Source organism: Oncorhynchus mykiss, chromosome 8 (assembly GCF_013265735.2).
Source record: "Oncorhynchus mykiss isolate Arlee chromosome 8, USDA_OmykA_1.1, whole genome shotgun sequence".
Taxonomy (NCBI): Eukaryota; Metazoa; Chordata; class Actinopteri; order Salmoniformes; family Salmonidae; genus Oncorhynchus; species Oncorhynchus mykiss.
Window position 1 is genome coordinate 25,442,418 of NC_048572.1, and position 20,780 is coordinate 25,463,197.

The window sequence follows — 20,780 nt, forward strand, 5'->3', positions numbered from 1 at the left end:
GCTAGTTAGCTCTGTGTGAATAAACAGCTTTACAGTTAAAGGGCAGTGCCTATAGCCCCATTAAACCTCATGAGTGGGTAGGATTATCACACTAAAGCCTGGCGTATCAGTATCCAGCCATGCCTGTGGTGGTCATGTGCCTGGTCAGCCCAGGCCATCCGAGTCGAGCGAGGATTCCCCCTTTGAAATAACAAGAGCCTGGCTAGCTGGCAGGCCGCTGCAGCCCTGGACGGCAGAGAAACCACATCAAAGGGCACAGTAACTGGAAGGAGCTGTAATCAAAGCATACTGGTCCCAGCAATGATCACCCACAGCTCATCAAACTGACAGGGTCAGCCAACAACAAAATAAATGGAGGGAAGTAGGAAGGGAGAGAGTTGTTTCTAAACTCTTACAGGAATTGACTTGGAGTAAGACAGTTGTTCCCTGTTAAGAGTTGGAGTGCCAATGGAAATGTGATAACGTTTTAAAATAGCATGATCAATTGGAGCTTGTTCTTCCTAAATGCAAGGGTCAAAGTAATGTTGAAAGTACTAGGGTGACAATTTTTTTTTTACTGTAGACAACTGAATGATCCCATACAAAAGATACACATTCGGGTTTACACAGATGCAGAATACATTTAAGCCTATGCTTAAACAAAATGCAGCACAAATGCCCAAGGTAGAGCCAAAGCCGCTCCCTCTTGCACATTCCAAGGACATAAAACATCAAACAGCTAAGAGAGAAAAAACACGCACTGCACGAAGCCTTCCTGCTATAAATTAAACATGATCCAACTCGCTTTTGATTTGGAAGCACATTTACGGTGACCTAATAGGCAATCATGAAAGCTGAAATCAGGCAGGAACCGTCAGGTAATGTTACAACCCCATTGTGCAACCCCTGCCTGTGGTAATGGGGGGAGGGGTCAGTATCTTGCAGCATTGCTCACATTGCTCTGTGGCTTCTGTGTGTCTGGATTTGGGAATACCCAGGGAAACCCAATCCCCTCTGACACCTCAAGAGTAAGGACGGACATCTCCCGCCGATTAACTCTCCCCAAGTCCGCAGAGACAGCCAGGACTTACTGCCAGAGACAGGCAAGACCCAAAGAGAAATCTAAGATTATTACAGTAAACTAAACTGTATCTGCACTAACTGAGGCCTCACGTCTCCAGTCTCCCCATGACCAAAGACAGAAGCATAGTCAATGTGCTGAATAATCCTTGTTGCCTAGTTGGAGATTCACGGAAAGCGCAAGGAATTGCTGGAGTAGCTGGAGAAAGTTAAACTACATCCAGCCACATGCTGTAGCCATATGACCTGCCTCCTTCCCGGAAGAGAAGAAAAACATGAAAATAAGATGGAAAAATCTTGGCTTGAAATAAAAGAGATAGTGGAGTGATGTAGCTGGATGGCCGTGGTGCTAATCTGCATTCCTCTTATAGGTGTTGATGGACAGCTTGGAGGTGTAAATGAGATCACAAGCACCTGTTCTATACTCAAATCTAATTTGTATTTGTCACATGCACCGAATATAACAAGTGTAGACCTTACCGTTAAATGCTTACAAACCCTTAACTAACAATGCAGATAAAGAAATAGAGTTAAGACAATATTTACAAAATAAACTAAAGTAAAAAATGTAATAAAAAAGAAACAAGTAAATGACATAATATTAACGAGGCTATATACAGGGGGTACCGGTTGCAAGTCAATGTGCGGGGGTACAGGTTAGAGGTCATTTGTAAAGTGACTATGCATAGATAATAAACAGCGAGTAGCAGCAGTGTAAAAACAAAGGGGGGAGGGGGGTAAATGTAAATAGTCCAGGTGGCCATTTGATTCATTGTTCGACAGTCTTATGGCTTGAGGGTAGAAGCTGTTAAGGAGCCTTTTGTTCCTAGACTTAGCGCTCCGGTACCGCTTGCCGTGCGGTAGCAGAGACAACAGTCTATGACTTGGGTGACTGGAGTCTTTGACAATTATTTGGGCCTTCCTCTGACACCGCCTGGTATATAGGTCCAGTGATGTACTGGGCCGTCCACGATCAGCTCCTTTGTCTTGCTCACATTGAGGGAGAGGTTGTTGTCCTGGCACCACACTGCCAAGTCTCTGACCTCCACCCTATAAGCGGTCTCATCGTTGTCAGCAATCAGTCCTACCACTGTTGTGTTGTCAGTAAACTTAATGATAGTGTTGGAGTCGTGCTTGGCCACACAGTCGTGGGTGAACAGGGAGTGCAAGATGGCACTAAGCACGCACCCCTAAGCCCAGTGTTGAGGATCAGCGTGGCACATGTGTTGGTGATGCTTTGCCTGTTTGATGGTTTGTCTGAGGGCATAGCTGGATTTTTTTAGAAGTGTCCGGATTAGTGTCCTGCTCCTTGATAGACTGATGGCAGAGCCAATGAAATTACATTTTTGTTATTTGCTGATAAATGGTTGGTCCTTTCCTTTCAAGTCCTCTCAGGATGGAATAGGCCTAGAACAAACTTATTTTAGGTCACAAGGAATTACTAGACCAAACACTTGACAATCCCAAAACACAAACCGACAAAACAACTTAGATTTGTATGTTTGGGAAGACAAGGGGAAATGATTCTTAGAACAGTGGGTTGTTCTTCAGCCTTGCTCCAGCTTTGGACTGGGACGTAACCTCCCACCCCACAACCACCCTCATAAAGCCCTTTGGCACAAAAGCAGGCCCTCTAATACAGTTGTTTTTACAAAGGATTTCACATGGTGTCAGGGCTTTGGAGCAGTGCGACTGGGCCTTTGTCCTCCTTTCGCATACAGCGGCAGTGCAGCTTCTGCTTTCTCTCTGTCCACCTCAGTCCCTTTTCCACCTCTTCTCCTCAAGTGCTAGAGGAGCCACGGTATACTTCCTCTTCTGGTCATGACACAAAAAAATATATAAAAAAATGACTATATTTATCTCAATATTGAATCATTTCTGGGTACAAATCAAGTACCTTACTGTGATTGTTTTCAGTTTTAAATGGTAAAAAAATAAATATATATAACTTCTTAGCAAAGAGCCCTTTCTTAAACAAGGATTTTGCTAGGACTGTCTGGGAGTGGTCTGGAGAGGGGAAAACTGAAAACTAGCTGTTATTGGCAGAGGTTTGGAACTCTCTTTCTTATTGGTCTATTAACTAATTTACTGCCGGGTGATGTCACCACCAGGCAGGCCAAAACTCCATCCCACCAAAACACGCTGAAATTTCAAGCAGTCTTTTCAAACAGCTCTTACATTAAAAGGGCTTTATCATAATTTTCAAAATGTCACAGTATGATTTCAACCTCATAATGTGGAAATATATATTACTGAGTTACAGTTGTTATGAGCAAATCAGTCAATTGAAACAAATTCATTAGGCCCTGATCTATAGATTTCACATGACTGGGAATACAGATATGCTCTTGGTCACATACAGTGCCTTCAGAAAGTATTCAGAACCCTTGACTTTTTCCACATTTTGTTAAAATACAGCCTTATTCTAAAATGTATTAAATAAATGTAAAAAAACACAGCAATCCACACACAATACCCCATAATTTCAAAGTGAAGAGTGAACATTTTAGCAAATGTATTAAAAAATAAAAACAGAAATAGCTCATCTACATAAGTATTCAGACCCTTTGCTATGAGATTCGAAATTGAGCTCAGGTGCATCTTGTTTCCATTGATCATCCTTGAGATGTTTCTACAACTTGATTTGAGTGCACCTGTGGTAAATTCAACTGATTGGACATGATTTGGAAAGGCACACAGCTGTCTATATAAAGGTCCCACAGTTGACAGTGCATGTCAGAGCAAAAACCAAGCTGTGAGGTTGAAGGAATTGTCCGTAGAGCTCCGAGACAGGATTGTGTCGAGGCACAGATCTGGGGACGGGTACCAAAACATTTCTGCAGCATCGAAGGTCCCTAAGAACACAGTGGCCTCATTCTTAAATGGAATAAGTTTGGAACCACCCACAGGCTCTTCCTAGAGCTACCTGCCCGGCCAAACTGAGCAATCGGTGGAGAAGGGGCTTGGTCTGGGAGATGACCAAGAACCTGATAGTCACTCTGAAATAGCTCTAGAGCTCCTCTGTGGAGATGGGAGAACCTTCCAGAAGGACAACCATCTCTGTAGCACTCTACCAATCAGGCCTTTTTATGGTAGAGTGGCCAGACGGAAGCCACTCCGCAGTAAAAGGCACATGCCAGCATGCTTGTTGTTGTCCAAAAGGCACCTAAAAACTCTCAGACCATGAGAAACAAGATTATCTCGTCTGATGAAACCAAGATTGAATTCTTTGGCCTGAATGCCAAGTGTCACGCCTGGAGGAAATCTGGCACCATCCCTATGGTGTAGCATGGTGGTGTCAGCATCATGTGGTGGGGATGTTTTTCCAGTTGCAGGGACTGAGAGACTAGTCAAGATCGAGGGAAATATGAACTGAATGATGAAAACCTGCTCTAGAGCGCTCACGGCCTCAGACTGGGGCGAAGGTTCCCCTTTCAACAGGACAATGACCGTAAGCACACAGCCAAGACAAAGTAAAAGTGGCTTCAGGACAAGTTCCTGAACGTCCTTGAGTGGCTCAGCCAGAGACGGAACAACCACTTTTTATAGCTACTGTTTACTGGCCTCCTGGGCCACATACAGCATTCCTCACTGAATTCCTTGAATTTCTAATCGGACCTTGTAGTCATGGCAGATAATATTCACATTTTTGGTGACTTCAATATTCACATTGGAAAATCCACAGACACACTCCAAAAGGCTTTCGGGGCCATCATCGACTCAGTGGGTTTTGTCCAACATGTCTCCGGACCTACTCACTGCCACAGTCATACTCTGGACCTAGCTTAGTCCCGTGGAATAAATATTGTGGATCTTAATGTTTTTCCTCATAATCCTGGACTATCGGACCACCATTTTATTACGTTTGCAATCGCAACAAATAATCTACTCAGACCCATCAAAAGCCGTGCTATAAATTCTCGGACAACCCAAAGATTCCTAGATGCCCTTCCAGACTCCCTCCACCTACCAAAGAACGTCAGGGTACAAAAACTGGTTAACCACCTAACTGAGGAACTTAATTTAACCTTGCATAATACCCTAGATGCAGTCACACCCCTAAAAACAAAACATTTGTCATAGGAAACTATCTTCTCCCTGGTCTACTGAAAATACCTGAGCCCTGAAACAAGCTTTCAGAAAATTGGAACCAAAATGGCGCTACACCAAACTGGAAGTCTTCCGACTAGCTTTGAAAGACAGTACCTTGCAGTATCAAAGAGCCCTCACTTCACTGCTGGCCGATCATCCTATTTTTCCAACTTAATTGAGGAGAATAAGAACAATCCAAAATGTATTTTTGATACTGTCGCAAAGCTAACTAAAAAGCAGCATTCCCTAAGAGGATGGCTTTCAGTTCAGCAGTGATAAATTCATGAACTTCTTTGATGAAAAGATCATGATCATTAGAAAGAAAATTACAGACTCCTCTTTAAATCTGGCTATTTCTCCAAAGCTCAGTTGTCCTGAGTCTGCACAACACTGCCAAGACATAGAATCAAGGGAGACACTCAAGTTTTTTAATACTATATCTCTTGACACATTGATGAAAACAGTTATGGCCTCTAAACCTTCAAGCTGCATACTGGACCATGTTGAATGTCTCCCTATCCACCGCATGTGTACCAAACTCCCAAAAAGTTGCAGTAATAAAGCCTCTCTTGAAAAAGCCCAACATTGACCCAGAAAATACAAAAAACTAAAATCAGCCTATATATCGAATCTCCCATTCGTCTCAAAATGTTTTGAAAAATCCGTTGCACAGCAAACAGAAGACAAACAATGTATACGAAATGCTTCAGTCTGGTTTTAGACCCCATCATAGCACAGACTGCAATCAAAAGTGGTAAATTACCTTTTAATGGTGTCAGACCAAGGCTCTGCATTTGTCCTCGTGCTTCTAGACCTTAGTGCTGCTTTTGATACCATCGATCACCGCATTCTTTTGGAGAGATTGGAAACCCAAATTGGTCTACACGGACAAGTTCTGGCCTGGTTTAGATCTGTCGGAAAGACATCAGTTTGTCTCTGTGGATGGTTTGTCCTCTGACAAATCAACTGTAAATTTCGGTGTTCCTCAAGGTTCCGTTTTAGGACCACAATTGTTTTTTTGTTTTTTTGAATATCTGAAACATACAATATACTTGCAGTGAAGCTGCTCAACAACTACACCATAAAAGTTATCCAACAGACTCCCATTCAGAGCGACACCTAGAAGCATCCATGGTCAATGCCCTGCTCAAGGGCACATTGACAGTTCTCCCACCAGGCCAAAAAACATGAACCCAAACCCTCCCACAGTTCCCCAATAGCTGTCCCTCAATGACGTGATCTTCCTGTCTGGGTTGGCGCCACCCTCGGGTTCATGCAGTGGGGAAGATCTTCATGGGCTATACTTGTCTCAGGGTAGTAAGTTGGTGGTTTGAAGATATCCCTCCAGTGGTGTGGGGGCTGTGCTTTGGCAAAGTGGGTGGGGTTATATAGGTCCGGGGGTATTGTCGGACGGGGTCACAGTGTCTCCCAACCCCTCCTGTCTCAGCCTCCAGTATTTATGCTGCAATAGTTTGTGTCATGGGACTAGTGTCAGTCTGTTATATCTGTAGTATTTCTTGTGTCTTATCCGGTGTCCTGTGTGAATTTAAGTATGCTCCCTAATTCTCTCTCTCTATCTCGGAGGACCTGAGCCCTAGGACCATGCCTCAACACTACCTGGCCTGATGACCCCTTGCTGTCCCCAGTCCACCTGGGTCGTGCTGCTGCTCCAGTTTCAACTAGGAGGTCGACCGATTAATCGGAATGGCCGATTAATTAGGAAATCTGTATTTTTGGACACCGATTTGGCAGATTTAATTTTTTTAAACACCTTTATTTAATCTTTATTTAACTAGGCAAATCACTCAATAACACATTCTTATTTTCAACGACGGCCTAGGAATGGTGGGTTAGACAGATTTTCACATTGTCAGCTCGGGGGATCCAATCTTCCAACCTTACAGTTAACTAGTCCAACGCTATAGCCACCTGCCACTCGTTGCACTTCACAAGGAGACTGCCTATTACGTGAATGCAGTAAGCCAAGGTAAGTTGCTAGCTAGCATTAAACCTATCTTATAAAAAACAATCAATCAATCATTTTCACTAGTTAACTACACATGGTTGATGATATTACTAGTTTATCTAGCGTGTCCTGCGTTGCATATAATCTGACTGAGCATACAAGCATACAAGTATCTGACTGAGCGGTGGTAGACATCAGCAGGCTCGTAAGCATTCATTCAAACAGCACTAGTCCAACGCTCTAACCACAAGGCTACTCTGCCCGCCCGATTGACTTGAACCCGATCGAACATCTCTGGAGAGACCTGAAAATAGCTGTGCAGCAACACTCCCCTTCTAATCTGACTGAGCTTGAGAGGATCTGCAGAGAAGAATGGGAGAAACTCCCCAAATACAGGTGCCAAGCTTGTAGCATCATACCCAAGAAGTTTCGATGCTGTAATTGCTGCCAAAGGTACTTCAACAAAGTACTGAGTAAAGGGTATGAATACTTGTGTAAATGTGATATCATTTATTTATTTTTTATAAAAAAATGCAAAAATGTATAAAAACCTGGTTTCACTTTGCCATTCTGGGGGTATTGTGTGCAAATTGACGAGGGAAAAAAACAATTTAATACATTTTAGAATAAGGCTGTAACGTCACAAAATGTAGAAAAAGTCAAGGGGTCTGAATACTTTCCAAAGACACTGTATCTTTAAAAAAAATAAAAAATGGGCCTCAGGTTCTCGTCACAGTATTTTTGTGCATTCAAATTGCTATCGATAAAAATGCAATTGTGTTGGTTGTCCATAGCTTATGCCTGCCTATACCATAACCCCACCGCCACCATGGGGCACTCTGTTCACAATGTTGACATCAGAATACCGTTCGTCCACATGACTACATACACGTGGTCTGCGGTTGTGAGGCTGGTGGACGTACTGCCAAATTCTCTAAAATGATGTTGGAGGAGGCTTATGGTAGAGAAATGAATATAAAATTCTCTGGCAACAGCTCTGGTGGACATTCCTGCACACTCCCTCAAAACTTCAGGTGACAAAACTGCACATTTTAGTGTGGCCTTTGATTATCCCCAGCACAAGGTGCACCTGTGTAAGGATCATGTTGTTTAATCAGATGTTTTATATGCCACACCTGTCAGGTGGATGGATTATCTTGACAAATGCTCACTAACACGGATGTAAACAAATTTGTGCACAAAACTTGAGGGAAATAAACTTTTTGTGTGTATGGGAAATTTCTGTCATATTTTATTTCAGCTCATGAAACATGGGACCAACACTTTACATGTTACGTTTAGGTCACTCAGAGCACTCGAAAACTGAGACTGGCACTACAAATGATAGAGCAGAGTGACAGTGGAAGGAAGGAGTCCGCCCATGTTGTTTGATCTTGGGCTTGCTGAGATGCTAACGAAGGGCTGAGACAGACAGGGCAGTCCAGCTGACCGGGGGGGAGGAGGAGGAGGCTGGGGTTTGCCGGTGGGGGTAATGGAAAGAGACTCTTTGAGGAGCCCAAATGTAGCATTTGTTCATCAGGTCGGCTAAGCCTTTGAGGAATTGCCCAAACACAGGCAAAGCTTTCCAGAGTCAAACTTCCCCCTAGCCCCTGCTCTACAAACACAGGACAGGGCAGCTCCTCACCGGCCTCTGAGGGGAAGGATAGGGGGTGGGAGGATGTCTGTCAAACTCTGGCCTCCACTAGCTACCTTTTTGGGACGAGGATGTAAAATGTCTCTGGGACCCTCTGATTCCACAGCAGGTAAATCACACAGCACCGGATACAGAGGGGAAAAATCTCGCTGTGAGATCACACACCACTGTCAAAATACTGTCAGAGCGCAAAATGACTGGAATTATGGATAATAGGGTACACACATCCAAAAACAATAACATACAAAAAGTGGCTTTGACTCACGTCAGCATGTCAACACTAGGAGTGAAGACATGAACAGGAACCTCTCCCAACTTTCAGTGTCATGCATTCTATAACATCACCACCTCAATTTACAATATTGTCTTATTTCAGTGGGGTTTTCAACACAGGTTGTGCAAAAGTAATGCTGGACGTGGGCCCACCGTACTGCGACACAAACTCTACCTTATGGTTCCTCTCCCTCTCACCAAAGCGAGACGTGTCCAAGAACTCTTGGCAGCCCGGCATCGGTCCGGTCTCTGTGCCAACACAAATGGAGTGACTTCATCCTGTGTCATCTCACTCAGCGGCCCAAGGACAAGTGGGCTTTCTGGGGCCGGGACGGAGTAGGGAAGGAGGGGGTGTATTAGCCCCACTAATGGGACTGGTTCTAGGAGGGTTGGGGCAGAGTGGAGTGGCTGGCATTTGGACTCTGTCATGCTCCCTACGGAGGGGAGTACACCAGTGAGACGGAGATTAGGCCTCTGCAGCTGCTCCTCCAGAAAAGAAAAATACAAAAATGTGTTGACATTTGAACACAAAGAGCATTTCACAGCTCTCTCTTTCCCCCCTCGTTCCCTTGTGTTATTTTATTTTTTTACACGTAAAGTGCAGACCCAGTTATTGGATCTGTTCACGGCTAAGTAATAATACTAATATACACCTTAAGGCCAGTACAGAACAGTGCATTAACCTTTCCCGGAGTGAGTGAGTAATGGCCTTCAGCCTTTTGATTTTTTTTTGCTCTTGGCAGCTAACCAGCTATACGTTGTTAAGAGGGTTTTGTAAAGAATGGCAACCAAAGTCAAAAGTTGGTCTGAGACTGGTCTAATTACGCTTTTACGGGCACTCTGCGCACTTTATGATTGGCTATAGGCCCAAGTGGATTTATTTACCATTCTTTCCAAGATAAACAATTTTACACAGGTGAATATCTTAAGTGGTTCCAAATAAAAACCAGTCCAGCCCTGAAGGCACACCGCTTCCCTCTTTATGGCTTCTGATGATCGCTGCCATATGCTAATGGGCTAGTGTCGCAAGTTTGATGGAACAAACCTTTAAAATTCTTCCCCTAACAAGCTGAAGAATCCAACAACAGAATGACTGTATACAAGTTGGGCCCATCAAGAAATTATTATAGAATATAGACCATTTTCTCAAACGTTCTCCTAGAGTTCTCTCTCAATCAGGATGATTTCTCTGGTGAGGGGTGAATTCATGAATGTAAACCAAAGTGTGTGTGTGGAGGGGGGGGGGGGGGGGCAATAGTAGCAGCAGAGAGACATGGGAACGCAGCAGTCACTGACACCAGCAGGCCACAAGATAAATGTGAGCTTTAACAAATGTAGACTATAAATACTCAAGTGTGTACTCATCACTGTCACACTTACATGTGGCCCTGATACTGTAGGTGGAGGGTGGTGGGTGTGTTTGGGAGGAGAGGGGGAGCTCATCTCTAAGTCCCTATCTGTAAAAAAATTCAGTTAGAATTTTTTTTTAAAAGGTCACTCACTCATGACTGTGGGAACTTTTACTGACAGCCCATCCACTTAACAAAGCATCTGAAACGTTGGTGCCCCGGGCCTAAAAACAAATAGTACATCAAACGGAAACTGATACAGTACCAGGAGCCCAGAAGAAAGAGGCCTGAGAGCTACAGGTATCTCCTCACAACTCCCTGTGTTTGTGTAGAACGCTGCTACCAATCCATCCACTTCACAGCATCAGGGTACAAAGCAGACGTGGACATTCTTTTATATACTTCTAGTATATAGCGGACACCCCTTCAAATTAGTAGATTTGGCTATTTCAGCCACACCCATTGCTGACAGGTGTATATAATCAAGCACACAGCCATGCTCCATAGAAAAACATTGGCAGTAGAATGGCCTTACTGAAGAGCTCAGTGACTTTCAACGTGGTACCGTCATAGTTTGGTGGAGGAGGAATAATGCTCTTGGCTGTTTTTCATGATTCGGGCTAGGCCAATTAGTTCCAGTGAAGGTAAATCTTAACGCGACAGCATTCAATGACATTTTAGATGATTCTGTGTTTCCAACTTTGTGGCAACAGTTTGGGGAAGGCCCTTTAGTGTTTCAGCATGACAATGCCCCAGTGCACAAAGCAAGGTCCAAACATAAATGGTTTGTCGAGTTTAGTGTGGAACAACTTGACTGGCCTGCACAGAGCCCTGACCTCAACTACATCGACCAGCTAAGGGATGAACTGGAACGCCAACTGCGAGCCAGGCCTAATCGCCCAACATCAGTACCCGACTTCACTAATGCTCGTGAATGGAAGCAAGTCCCCGCAGCAATGTTCCAACATCTAGTGGAAAGCCTTCCCAGAAGAGTGGAGGCTGTTATAGCAGCAAAGGGGGGACCAACTCCATATTAATGCCCGTGATTTTGGAATTAGATGCTCGACGAGCAGGTGTCCACACACCTATGGTCATGTCATGTATGAGGGTATGTTTGTGTATGTAAGAGAGCATGTACAGTGCCTTGCGAAAGTATTCGGCCCCCTTGAAATTTGCGACCTTTTGCCACATTTCAGGCTTCAAACATCAAGATATAAAACTGTATTTTTTTGTGAAGAATCAACAACAAGTGGGACACAATCATGAAGTTTGGATATTTCAAACTTTTTTAACAAATCAAAAACTGAAAAATTGGGCGTTCAAAATTATTCAGCCCCTTTACTTTCAGTGCAGCAAACTCTCTCCAGAAGTTCAGTGAGGATCTCTGAATGATCCAATGTTGACCTAAATGACTAATGATGATAAATACAATCCACCTGTGTGTAATCAAGTCTCCGTATAAATGCACCTGCACTGTGATAGTCTCAGAGGTCCGTCAAAAGCGCAGAGAGCATCATGAAGAACAAGGAACACACCAGGCAGGTACGAGATACTGTTGTGAAGAAGTTTAAAGCCGGATTTGGATACAAAAAGATTTCCCAAGCTTCAAACATCCCAAGGAGCACTGTGCAAGCGATAATATTGAAATGGAAGGAGTATCAGACCACTGCAAATCTACCAAGACCTGGCCGTCCCTCTAAACTTTCAGCTCATACAAGGAGAAGACTGATCAGAGATGCAGCCAAGAGGCCCATGATCACTCTGGATGAACTGCAGAGATCTACAGCTGAGGTGGGAGACTCTGTCCATAGGACAACAATCAGTCGTATATTGCACAAATATGGCCTTTATGGAAGAGTGGCAAGAAGAAAGCCATTTCTTAAAGATATCCATAAAAAGTGTCGTTTAACGTTTGCCACAAGCCACCTGGGAGACACACCAAACATGTGGAAGAAGGTGCTCTGGTCAGATGAAACCAAAATTGAACTTTTTGGCAACAATGCAAAACGTTATGTTTGGTGTAAAAGCAACACAGCTCATCACCCTGAACACACCATCCCCACTGTCAAACATGGTGGTGGCTGCATCATGCTTTGGGCCTGCTTTTCTTCAGCAGGGACAGGGAAGATGGTTAAAATTGATGGGAAGATGGATGGAGCCAAATACAGGACCATTCTGGAAGAAAACCTGATGGAGTCTGCAAAAGACCTGAGACTGGGGCGGAGATTTGTCTTCCAACAAGACAATGATTCAAAAAATAAGCAAAATCTACAATGGAATGGTTAAAAAATAAACATATCCAGGTGTTAGAATGGCCAAGTCAAAGTCCAGACCTGAATCCAATCGAGAATCTGTGGAAAGAACTGAAAACTGCAGTTCACAAATGCTCTCCATCCACCCTCACTGAGCTCGAGCTGTTTTGCAAGGAGGAATGGGAAAAAATGTCAGTCTCTCGATGTGCAAAACTGATAGAGACATACCCCAAGCGACTTACAGCTGTAATCGCAGCAAAAGGTGGCGCTACAAAGTATTAACTTAAGGGGGCTGAATCATTTTGCACGCCCAATTTTTCAGTTTTTGATTTGTTAAAAAAGTTTTAAATATCCAATAAATGTCGTTCCACTTCATGATTGTGTCCCACTTGTTGTTGATTCTTCACAAAAAAATACAGTTTTATATCTTTATGTTTGAAGCCTGAAATGTGGCAAAAGGTCGCAAAGTTCAAGGGGGCCGAATACTTTCGCAAGGCACTGTATATGCATACTTATAGGGGTGAAGGTCTGTTTGTCATTTTTCTTTTACGTGAGAAAACAAGCTGTTATTATTATTATTAAAAGGGTGGGTACAGCTTTTTGGCATTTCCACCAGCAAAATATAAGATCTTAAAAATGAAAACTGGAAAGCCGTCCAGTTCCTAGTCTTTATTAGACAGCTGTATATGTGCATAAATATTTATAAACAGTGAAATATGGCAGTAAAATGGATGGAGCAGGAAAAACACCCCGCCCAGAAAAAATGGGGCCATGCTACAGAACCTGGATCAATCTCCAGCCCATTAAAAGAAGTGGGAAATTATTAGTGACAGGCTTATTGAATTACATCATGCTTTGGGTCATCAGGCCTCCCTTAAAGGCCTTACAACGAGGGGGCACTTTTTTCCTTTCACAGGCCTGTGTCATATGTATATACACACACACACACACTCGCAACTACACATCCATAATCGAACACACACGCAAACACAGGGAGAATGTTAAGGAACAAGTGAAGGAGAGTGGTTCATAAACCACTGGCTGGCTGCCTGGCACAGCCGTGGGCCTGCAACCCTTCAGTACTCACTCAGCTACATGCTCAGCCCATTAGTCTGCTAGAGTAGCACGACCAACACCGCTTTAACTTGACCAATTAAAACACACCCAATAGAAACCCAACAGAGACAGATTGCCAGCCTGTTGTTTTCCATATTGATCCTGTTTGTTTGTTTCATTCATTTCCCATTGAAGTGTTGATTCCTACTCACTCTTATTCATTCTAACCACGACTTATTGTTTGTTTGGAGTGTTGGAAGATTATCGCCAGTGATGACTGGTCTTTGCACTCTATTCCATGATGCAAATACATAAATGACAACTTAACATTAAAGTTATATCATTGGAAAAGACGGTTGCTGGAGTTTTTTTCTAATACCATCTACGCCATGTCAAAATGTCCCTCCTGCTTTCCCCCTCCCCCCCACTCTGTGTCAGTGGGAGAAGTGAGCCTTCCCAGTGTTGAGAGGCTCAGTGACCCTGGACTGGGCTCTCTCTGCCGTGGCAGCCGTAATCGTGCCAGCCAGAATGATTCGGGAGTGGGGGGCCCGGCCCATTCATCCCAGCACACTATGTTTTGTTGAAGCACTTCACACCTTTGGAGGAGTAATTATGGCAGTAAATGACGAGGATTTACGAGTTACAGTAAATCACAGTGTTGATCCCATGCTTCTCTCCCTCTCACCCTGGCCAGGGAACAGCCTTCGCACCGTGCGCCCTACACCGGCCTGCAGTCCTCTAGGCTGTTAATGTCAGTCACAATGGTGGCGCACGGGAGACAAAACCTGCTTTAAGGCCTTTCCAATGGAACCCGGCAGAGGCCTTTACACTGCAAAACCCCTTTTTCATTGTGTGGGCATTAAGTGAGATGTAGTACTGTACAAAGGTTTACAAGCAACTAATCTAATGTAGGATAGAAGAGTGTGGGGGAGGGGGTAGTGAGAAAGGAAATTCAGAGCGTGTCTAAAGGAAGGCTGGTAACTTGGCTTGTAAAAAAGACAAACACACACACACACACACACGTCAGTGTTAGAATGTCAAAGAGGGGGGTAGAAGAACGGAAGAAAATGTGTGCCATAATGGAGTTGAAGTAGTTTTCCAAACAGAGGAGAGAGAGCGCTGACAGAAAGGATGTCTGATCACTTCAACAGTGTGAAGGATCTTAAATATACACTACTGTTCAAAAGTTCAGGGTCACTTAGAAATGTCCTTGTTTTTGAAAGAAAAGCACATTATTTGTCCATTAAAATAACATCAAATTGATCAGAAATACAGTGTAACGTTGTAAATGACTATTGTAGTGGGAAACGGCTGATTTTTAATGGAATATCTACATAGGCGTACAGAGGCCCATTATCAGCAACCATCACTCCTGTGTTCCAATGGCACGTTGTGTTAACTAATCCAAGTTTATCATTTTAAAAGGCTAATTGATTATTAGAAAACCCTTTTGCAATTATGTTAGCACAGCTGAAAACTGTTGTTCTGATTAAAGAAGAAATAAAACTGTCCTTCTTTAGACTAGTTGAGTATCTGGGGCATCAGCATTTGTGGGTTTGATTACAGGCTCCAAATGGCCAGAAACAAAGAACTTTCTTCTGAAACTCGTCAGTCTATTCTTGTTCTGCGAAATGAAGGCTATTCCATGCGAGAAATTGCCAAGAAACTGAAGATCTCGTACATTGCTGTGTACAACTCCCTTCACAGAACAGCGCAAACTGGCCCTAACCAGAATAGAAAGAGTGGGAGGCCCCGGTGCACAACTGAGCAAGAGGACAAGTACATTAGAGTGTTTAGTTTGAGAAACAGATGCCTCACAAATGGCAGATTCATTAAATAGTACCCGCAAAACATCAGTCTTAACGTCAACAGTGAAGAGGCGACTCCGGGATGCTGGCCTTCTAGGCAGAGTTCCTCTGTCCAGTGTCTGTGTTCTTTTGCCCATCTTAATCTTTTCTTCTTATTGGCCAGTCAGATATGGCTTTTCTTTGCAAATCTTTTTTTTTTTCAACTCTAGACACTAATTTCTAAGTGACCCCAAACCTTTGAACGGTAGTGTGTATTTAGGGAAAAACCCGCACTAGAAACCCGCTCTAGAAATGAGACTTCAGCATGAGAGATTCCTTTCCCCCTAAAAACCCCTACTCCAGATTTAGCCAACTAGTTCCCCCTCTGCCAAATGTCCCTTTAGCCATGAGTTCTGATGAAAGTCTCATTCTCTCCCTGGGCGAGCCATTGTTGTGCGGCCTGCTAAATATTTACTCTTCCCAGCTTTCTGAGAGAAGGGATGAGGAGAGGGTCCCTTTGTACAGGAGGGGTCAGAACTGGTCCTTCCTAGCACCAGACACCAGGATCAGGCATCCTCTACTATCAATTACCCCATTTAAACCAGAGGCACAGGCTCTCTGGGAGAGAGACTAGGAGAGGGGAACCCCTTTGAGAGCTGTTTACATGGGACCACCGGCGGAACTGCCATCACAATAGACCAAAGATGAGCCAAAACAACAGCCAAAATGAACTACAGGGCAGAGTATTGCCTCTAGTTATGAATAGCCTACATCGGGCCTTTGGTGAAACCTTTCTGGCAGCAAGGAACCCAACTCCTCCAATTTTCTATTGATAATCAGTAAGGGAAATTAAATCTCCAATCAGTGACCAACCAGGAGTTTCAGAGTTAGGGCCTCCATTACTGAACAATTATACACACACTATACCTGCCGATGGTCGAGTCAGTTATGAGGTGTCAAACCCATATAGTTTGCTGTTCATAATTGGGTCATTAATGACTAGTGACTGAGCATTAGGTCAAATAATCTCCTGCTAGGGTTGAATCATTCATGAGGCGGGTATAAATGTAGAATATTCATTTGATCGCCCTGTTGTCGTAGGAAATGTCCTGCTCGGCAGGAAATGCAAACTGGTAGTTTATTATCCTTTTTGTTGTTGTACTTCTACCCCTTTTTTCGCCCCAATTTCATGATAGCCACAAGGAGTCGCTAGAGCACGATGGGACAAGGAAAACCCTACCGGCCAAATCCTCCCCTAACCCGGGTGACGCTCAACCAACTGTGCGCCGCCTCATGGTTCTCCCGGTCACGGACGGCTGTGACACAGTCTGGGATCGAACCCATTGCGGTAGTGACTCCTCAAGCAGTGCGATGCAGTGCCTTAGACCGCTGTACCACTGGGGATGTGTATTTAAGGTTTTAAAGGGCTTCTAAAGTTTGTCATTTAAAATGTCAGACTTGATTTCCCCAAACTAAAAATGTATCAACTCCTACAAAAATGGCCATTAATTATAATCCACACAATAATTCACATTTCCTGTTGCTGCAGGGTTATTTTCCTGCTGTGAGAAACTGATCATTAAGGGCGCTGTACTGCAGCGCCACCTGTGCCATCAGAGACCCTGGGTTGGCGCCCAGGCTCTGTCATAACCGGCCGCGACCGTGGAGGTCCGTGGGGCGATGCACAATTGGCCTAGCGTCGTCCGGGTTAGGGAGGGCTTGGCCAGTAGGGATGTCCTTGTCTCATCGCGCACCAGCGACTCCTGTGGCGGGCCGGGCGCAGTGCGCGCTAACCAAGGTTGCCAGGTGCACGGTGTTTCCTCCGACACATTGTTGCGGCTGGCTTCCGGCTTGGATGCACGCTGTGTTAAGAAGCAGTGCGGCTTGGTTGGGTTGTGTATCGGAGGACGCGTGACTTCGTCTCTCAACCTTCGTCTCTCCCGAGCCCGTACGGGAGTTGTAGCGATGAGACAAGATAGTAGCTACTAAAACAATTGGATACCATGAAATTGGGGAGAATAAGGGGTAAAAGTCCCCCCCAAAATATATATATACACATTGTTTTTTTTTTATCATACACCTGTATTCTTTGTGGATTTCAATGTGTCAAAGCAGAGAGGAGATTTCTCAATAAATTAATCTACAAGTGCATTGAGGAAAGTGTATCAAGATCAACAGATAATAAACTTTAAGTAGCCTAATACAACATTTTTCCTCCAAAGCTGCCACAAATGAGCACTAACAAACTGCTCATCCCTCAGGTCGTTGCCAAAAGGATTCTTCATCGCTGGCCACAAAAGTGCTTGAGGGCTTAGTACTGTAGATAAACATTTCAACCCCTTCATTAAGGTAATAAACCAGTGTATTACCTGAGGCCTTAGATGATGGAGCAGTTTACAATGCTAAATGATCAAAGCCGTTCCTAACCCGAGACTGCTGGCTTTCCAGAATGTTGCACTTTATAATCAGTGCCTCTCTTCACAGTCAGACGAGACGGTCAACACAGCTGCTAGATTCCCTCGCAGGCGGCAGTCATATTTTGACTCGGCGAGCTGCACCGCAACCCCCACCTACGTACACCCCCAACTCCTTACCCCCCCTACCCAGTCCCCTCCAGTTTTGTCTTATGTGGACCTTATTAAGAGCAGAATCATTGCAGCTGTGCAGGAAAGGTGTAAAGCATGCAGCTTTGCTCTGAATCAACACCAGACTCTGACATTACAAAACAAGCCAACAAAGCAGACCCAGCTGCTCCATTCTGTTCCTCTCCACATTTCATACATGCAGTCAGATATTGAACGTCAACACACACACTGGCACCCACGCACAAGCCCAAAAACATACACCTGTTTATTTATTTATCTGATCGATTTTTATGCAACAAAGCGACAGTCAAAGAGAAGGACAGTGGTCAGTCTGGTCTTCAACTTGACTTTAGGAACACCTTGCAAAATGTAACAGTTGTCATCTTTTTGACATGGCTCTGTGTGTGTGTGTGTGTGTGTGTGCGTCAAGTCAGGTTCAGTAGGGCAGCCTGTGTGAGCTGTAGGTAAACAGATTCACCTTGTGCTTCTCACTGGCCCAGTTGTAGCAAGAGCAGAAAAAAAACTGTGTTTGACTTACACGGAGAGCCTGTCTGGGCCCGCCAAGCAGAGAGGAATGGGAAAGGGGGAGAGGGTATGATAGAAAACAGAGTGTATTCACTGTGAAAAATATACTCAGAGTTTGATTACATGAAAGTTGCAATCATTATAGTCCAACAGTTCTTTGAAGACAAAGTACTGGTAACTATTAGTAAAAATAAATTATATATATATATATATAAATTAAATGTCAAGAAAAAAGTACTGGATATGTACTTGGTTGTGAGGAATTAGGCCTATATCTTGTTAATCAGTCAAATCTGTGTGTGTTGCAAAGTAAATTGTTATGCTTGTTATATAAGAAGAAAGAGAAAACTAGGTAAAATACTTACCAGGGGAGTGATATTGTCCAACGTAGTGATGCTGTTCATGCGTTCAGATTGGAAAGGGATTCACAATGGGGTAAGCTGTAAGAGAGACAAAAAAAAAACACAAAAAAAGTGAAAAAGTGAGGGTCTTGAAGCTAAACTTGATGGAAGTTTCACTCTGGCAATCTCATCATGCTGAGGAGTTGCTGGCTCTCTATGGTGATATAATGTACCTTTTGAACCTGATGACACGTCATGTTTTATGGCTCCCCAAGCAAAGCCAGCCCTGAGCCAGTGTATGCAGCAGACTTTATAAAGAAGAACAACCAGTAAACATGCTTGAACTTCAGCCTCAAATAGGCTACCTTTCCAACAAAAACCTACAACGACAATTAGGCTACTCCGAAAAATGGTGCTAGTAAACAGCTTCATCCGTTTTTAATAGGCCTCAAAAAGCTCTCCTCCTCAAAAGAAAAGGAGAACTACACACAGAAAATACCTACAAATACTGATTCAAAACATCTCCCAACTCGCAGGCCTGGAAAACAAAAAGTTAGGAAAATCACTTTAATTGGGGGAGAAGGGGGAAGGAGAAAGTGACATGTTTCCTGGGAGTTTCAAAAGAGCCTCTCAAGCTAATGGCTGCTCCCTGCTCAACCACCTGACCCCCAAGAGGAAGGGTCACAGCAGCCCTGCCGCTCTTGCCCCATTAATAAGGTCACAGGAGGTCACTGTGAAAATTAGACACCGTCAGCAGCAGGGCTGTGGAGCCTTTTTCAAAACAGCCAGGCCCAATGACCAGCTTCCCAACAGCACAACGCTCCACCAAGAGGGGTTTGGTGGTAGGAAGGTGGGAGAAGAGGACAGGAAGATATTCCTCCCCTTCCCCAAGACAACAACTACTATGTTACCGGGAAGGAGAAGTCCTGGTGCCACCGACTGAACAGACTGCTATTGAAAGCCAACATATGGTCCACATCACCAATTACCAAGGTGTGCGAAGACAGCCACATGAAGAGAACAGCAGCCAGTGATGGAGAAAAATGTGGACGGATGAGAGTTTTTTGGTAAATTGTTTTAACAGCTTTAGGTCACAGGGATTTTACCATAAGGGACAGAAATGGGTTTGCAGTCTTCAAGATCCTCAGATTATTAATTCACCCAGCAAGCTTCAGTCCAAACGGTAGAACTGGTTAATCAATCAAAGCTACTGAACTCCTCTCTGACATAGGCCTAGGTCTCCATTCACCACACCATGACGCAAGCTTGAGTTCCATAATCCAATTGAGTTGTTCAGCATGACTTTTTTTTTTTTTACAGAGACCACTTGGGGGGGGGGGGGGGTTACATATCGTATCGTTTTGACAAAACATCTCAATTACATTTTTGTGCTCGTTGGCTGTACCTGCACCAATATTCCTGTATCATCTTTATAAATAATGAGCCAACATGTTCTCATTTTCAGCACTTTTATTTCCAAGACTGATCAAAACCTTTTTGTAATGGCTCTCTTGTCCCTCTGAGCAATATGTTTGGAACGTCAAATTGCAATGTAATCACAGTATTGAATCGCGAGTGTCGCAATACATATCGTATCGGCACCTAAGTATTGTGATAATATCATATCGTGAGGCTCCCGGCAATTCCCAGCCCTGCTATGTATCCTGCATGTTCTATGCATGTTACCATTTACAACACACATACCATATGGTCTGTATTAGGAGGAGGGGTAAGGAACATCATTAGCATTTGACAAGGAAATAAATCTAGCTTTACATCACAAAAAGACAAGCCAAGGTACTAACAAACACACTAGTCTGCCAAACAACTAAGATTGTCAC

The 20,780-nt window shown here is 43.9% G+C and overlaps 1 protein-coding gene across 2 annotated transcripts in view; it reads right to left on the minus strand.

The window, feature by feature from the left end:
- Nucleotides 1–20,780, minus strand: part of LOC110529680 (protein dispatched homolog 1) — a 73,998-nt gene that overhangs the window by 26,141 nt on the left and 27,077 nt on the right. For both annotated transcript variants that reach the window (XM_021612113.2, XM_021612112.2), the window contains exon 2: nt 18,964–19,038. The gene's annotated coding sequence lies outside the window, so the exon portion shown is untranslated. The remainder of the gene's footprint in view (nt 1–18,963; nt 19,039–20,780) is intronic.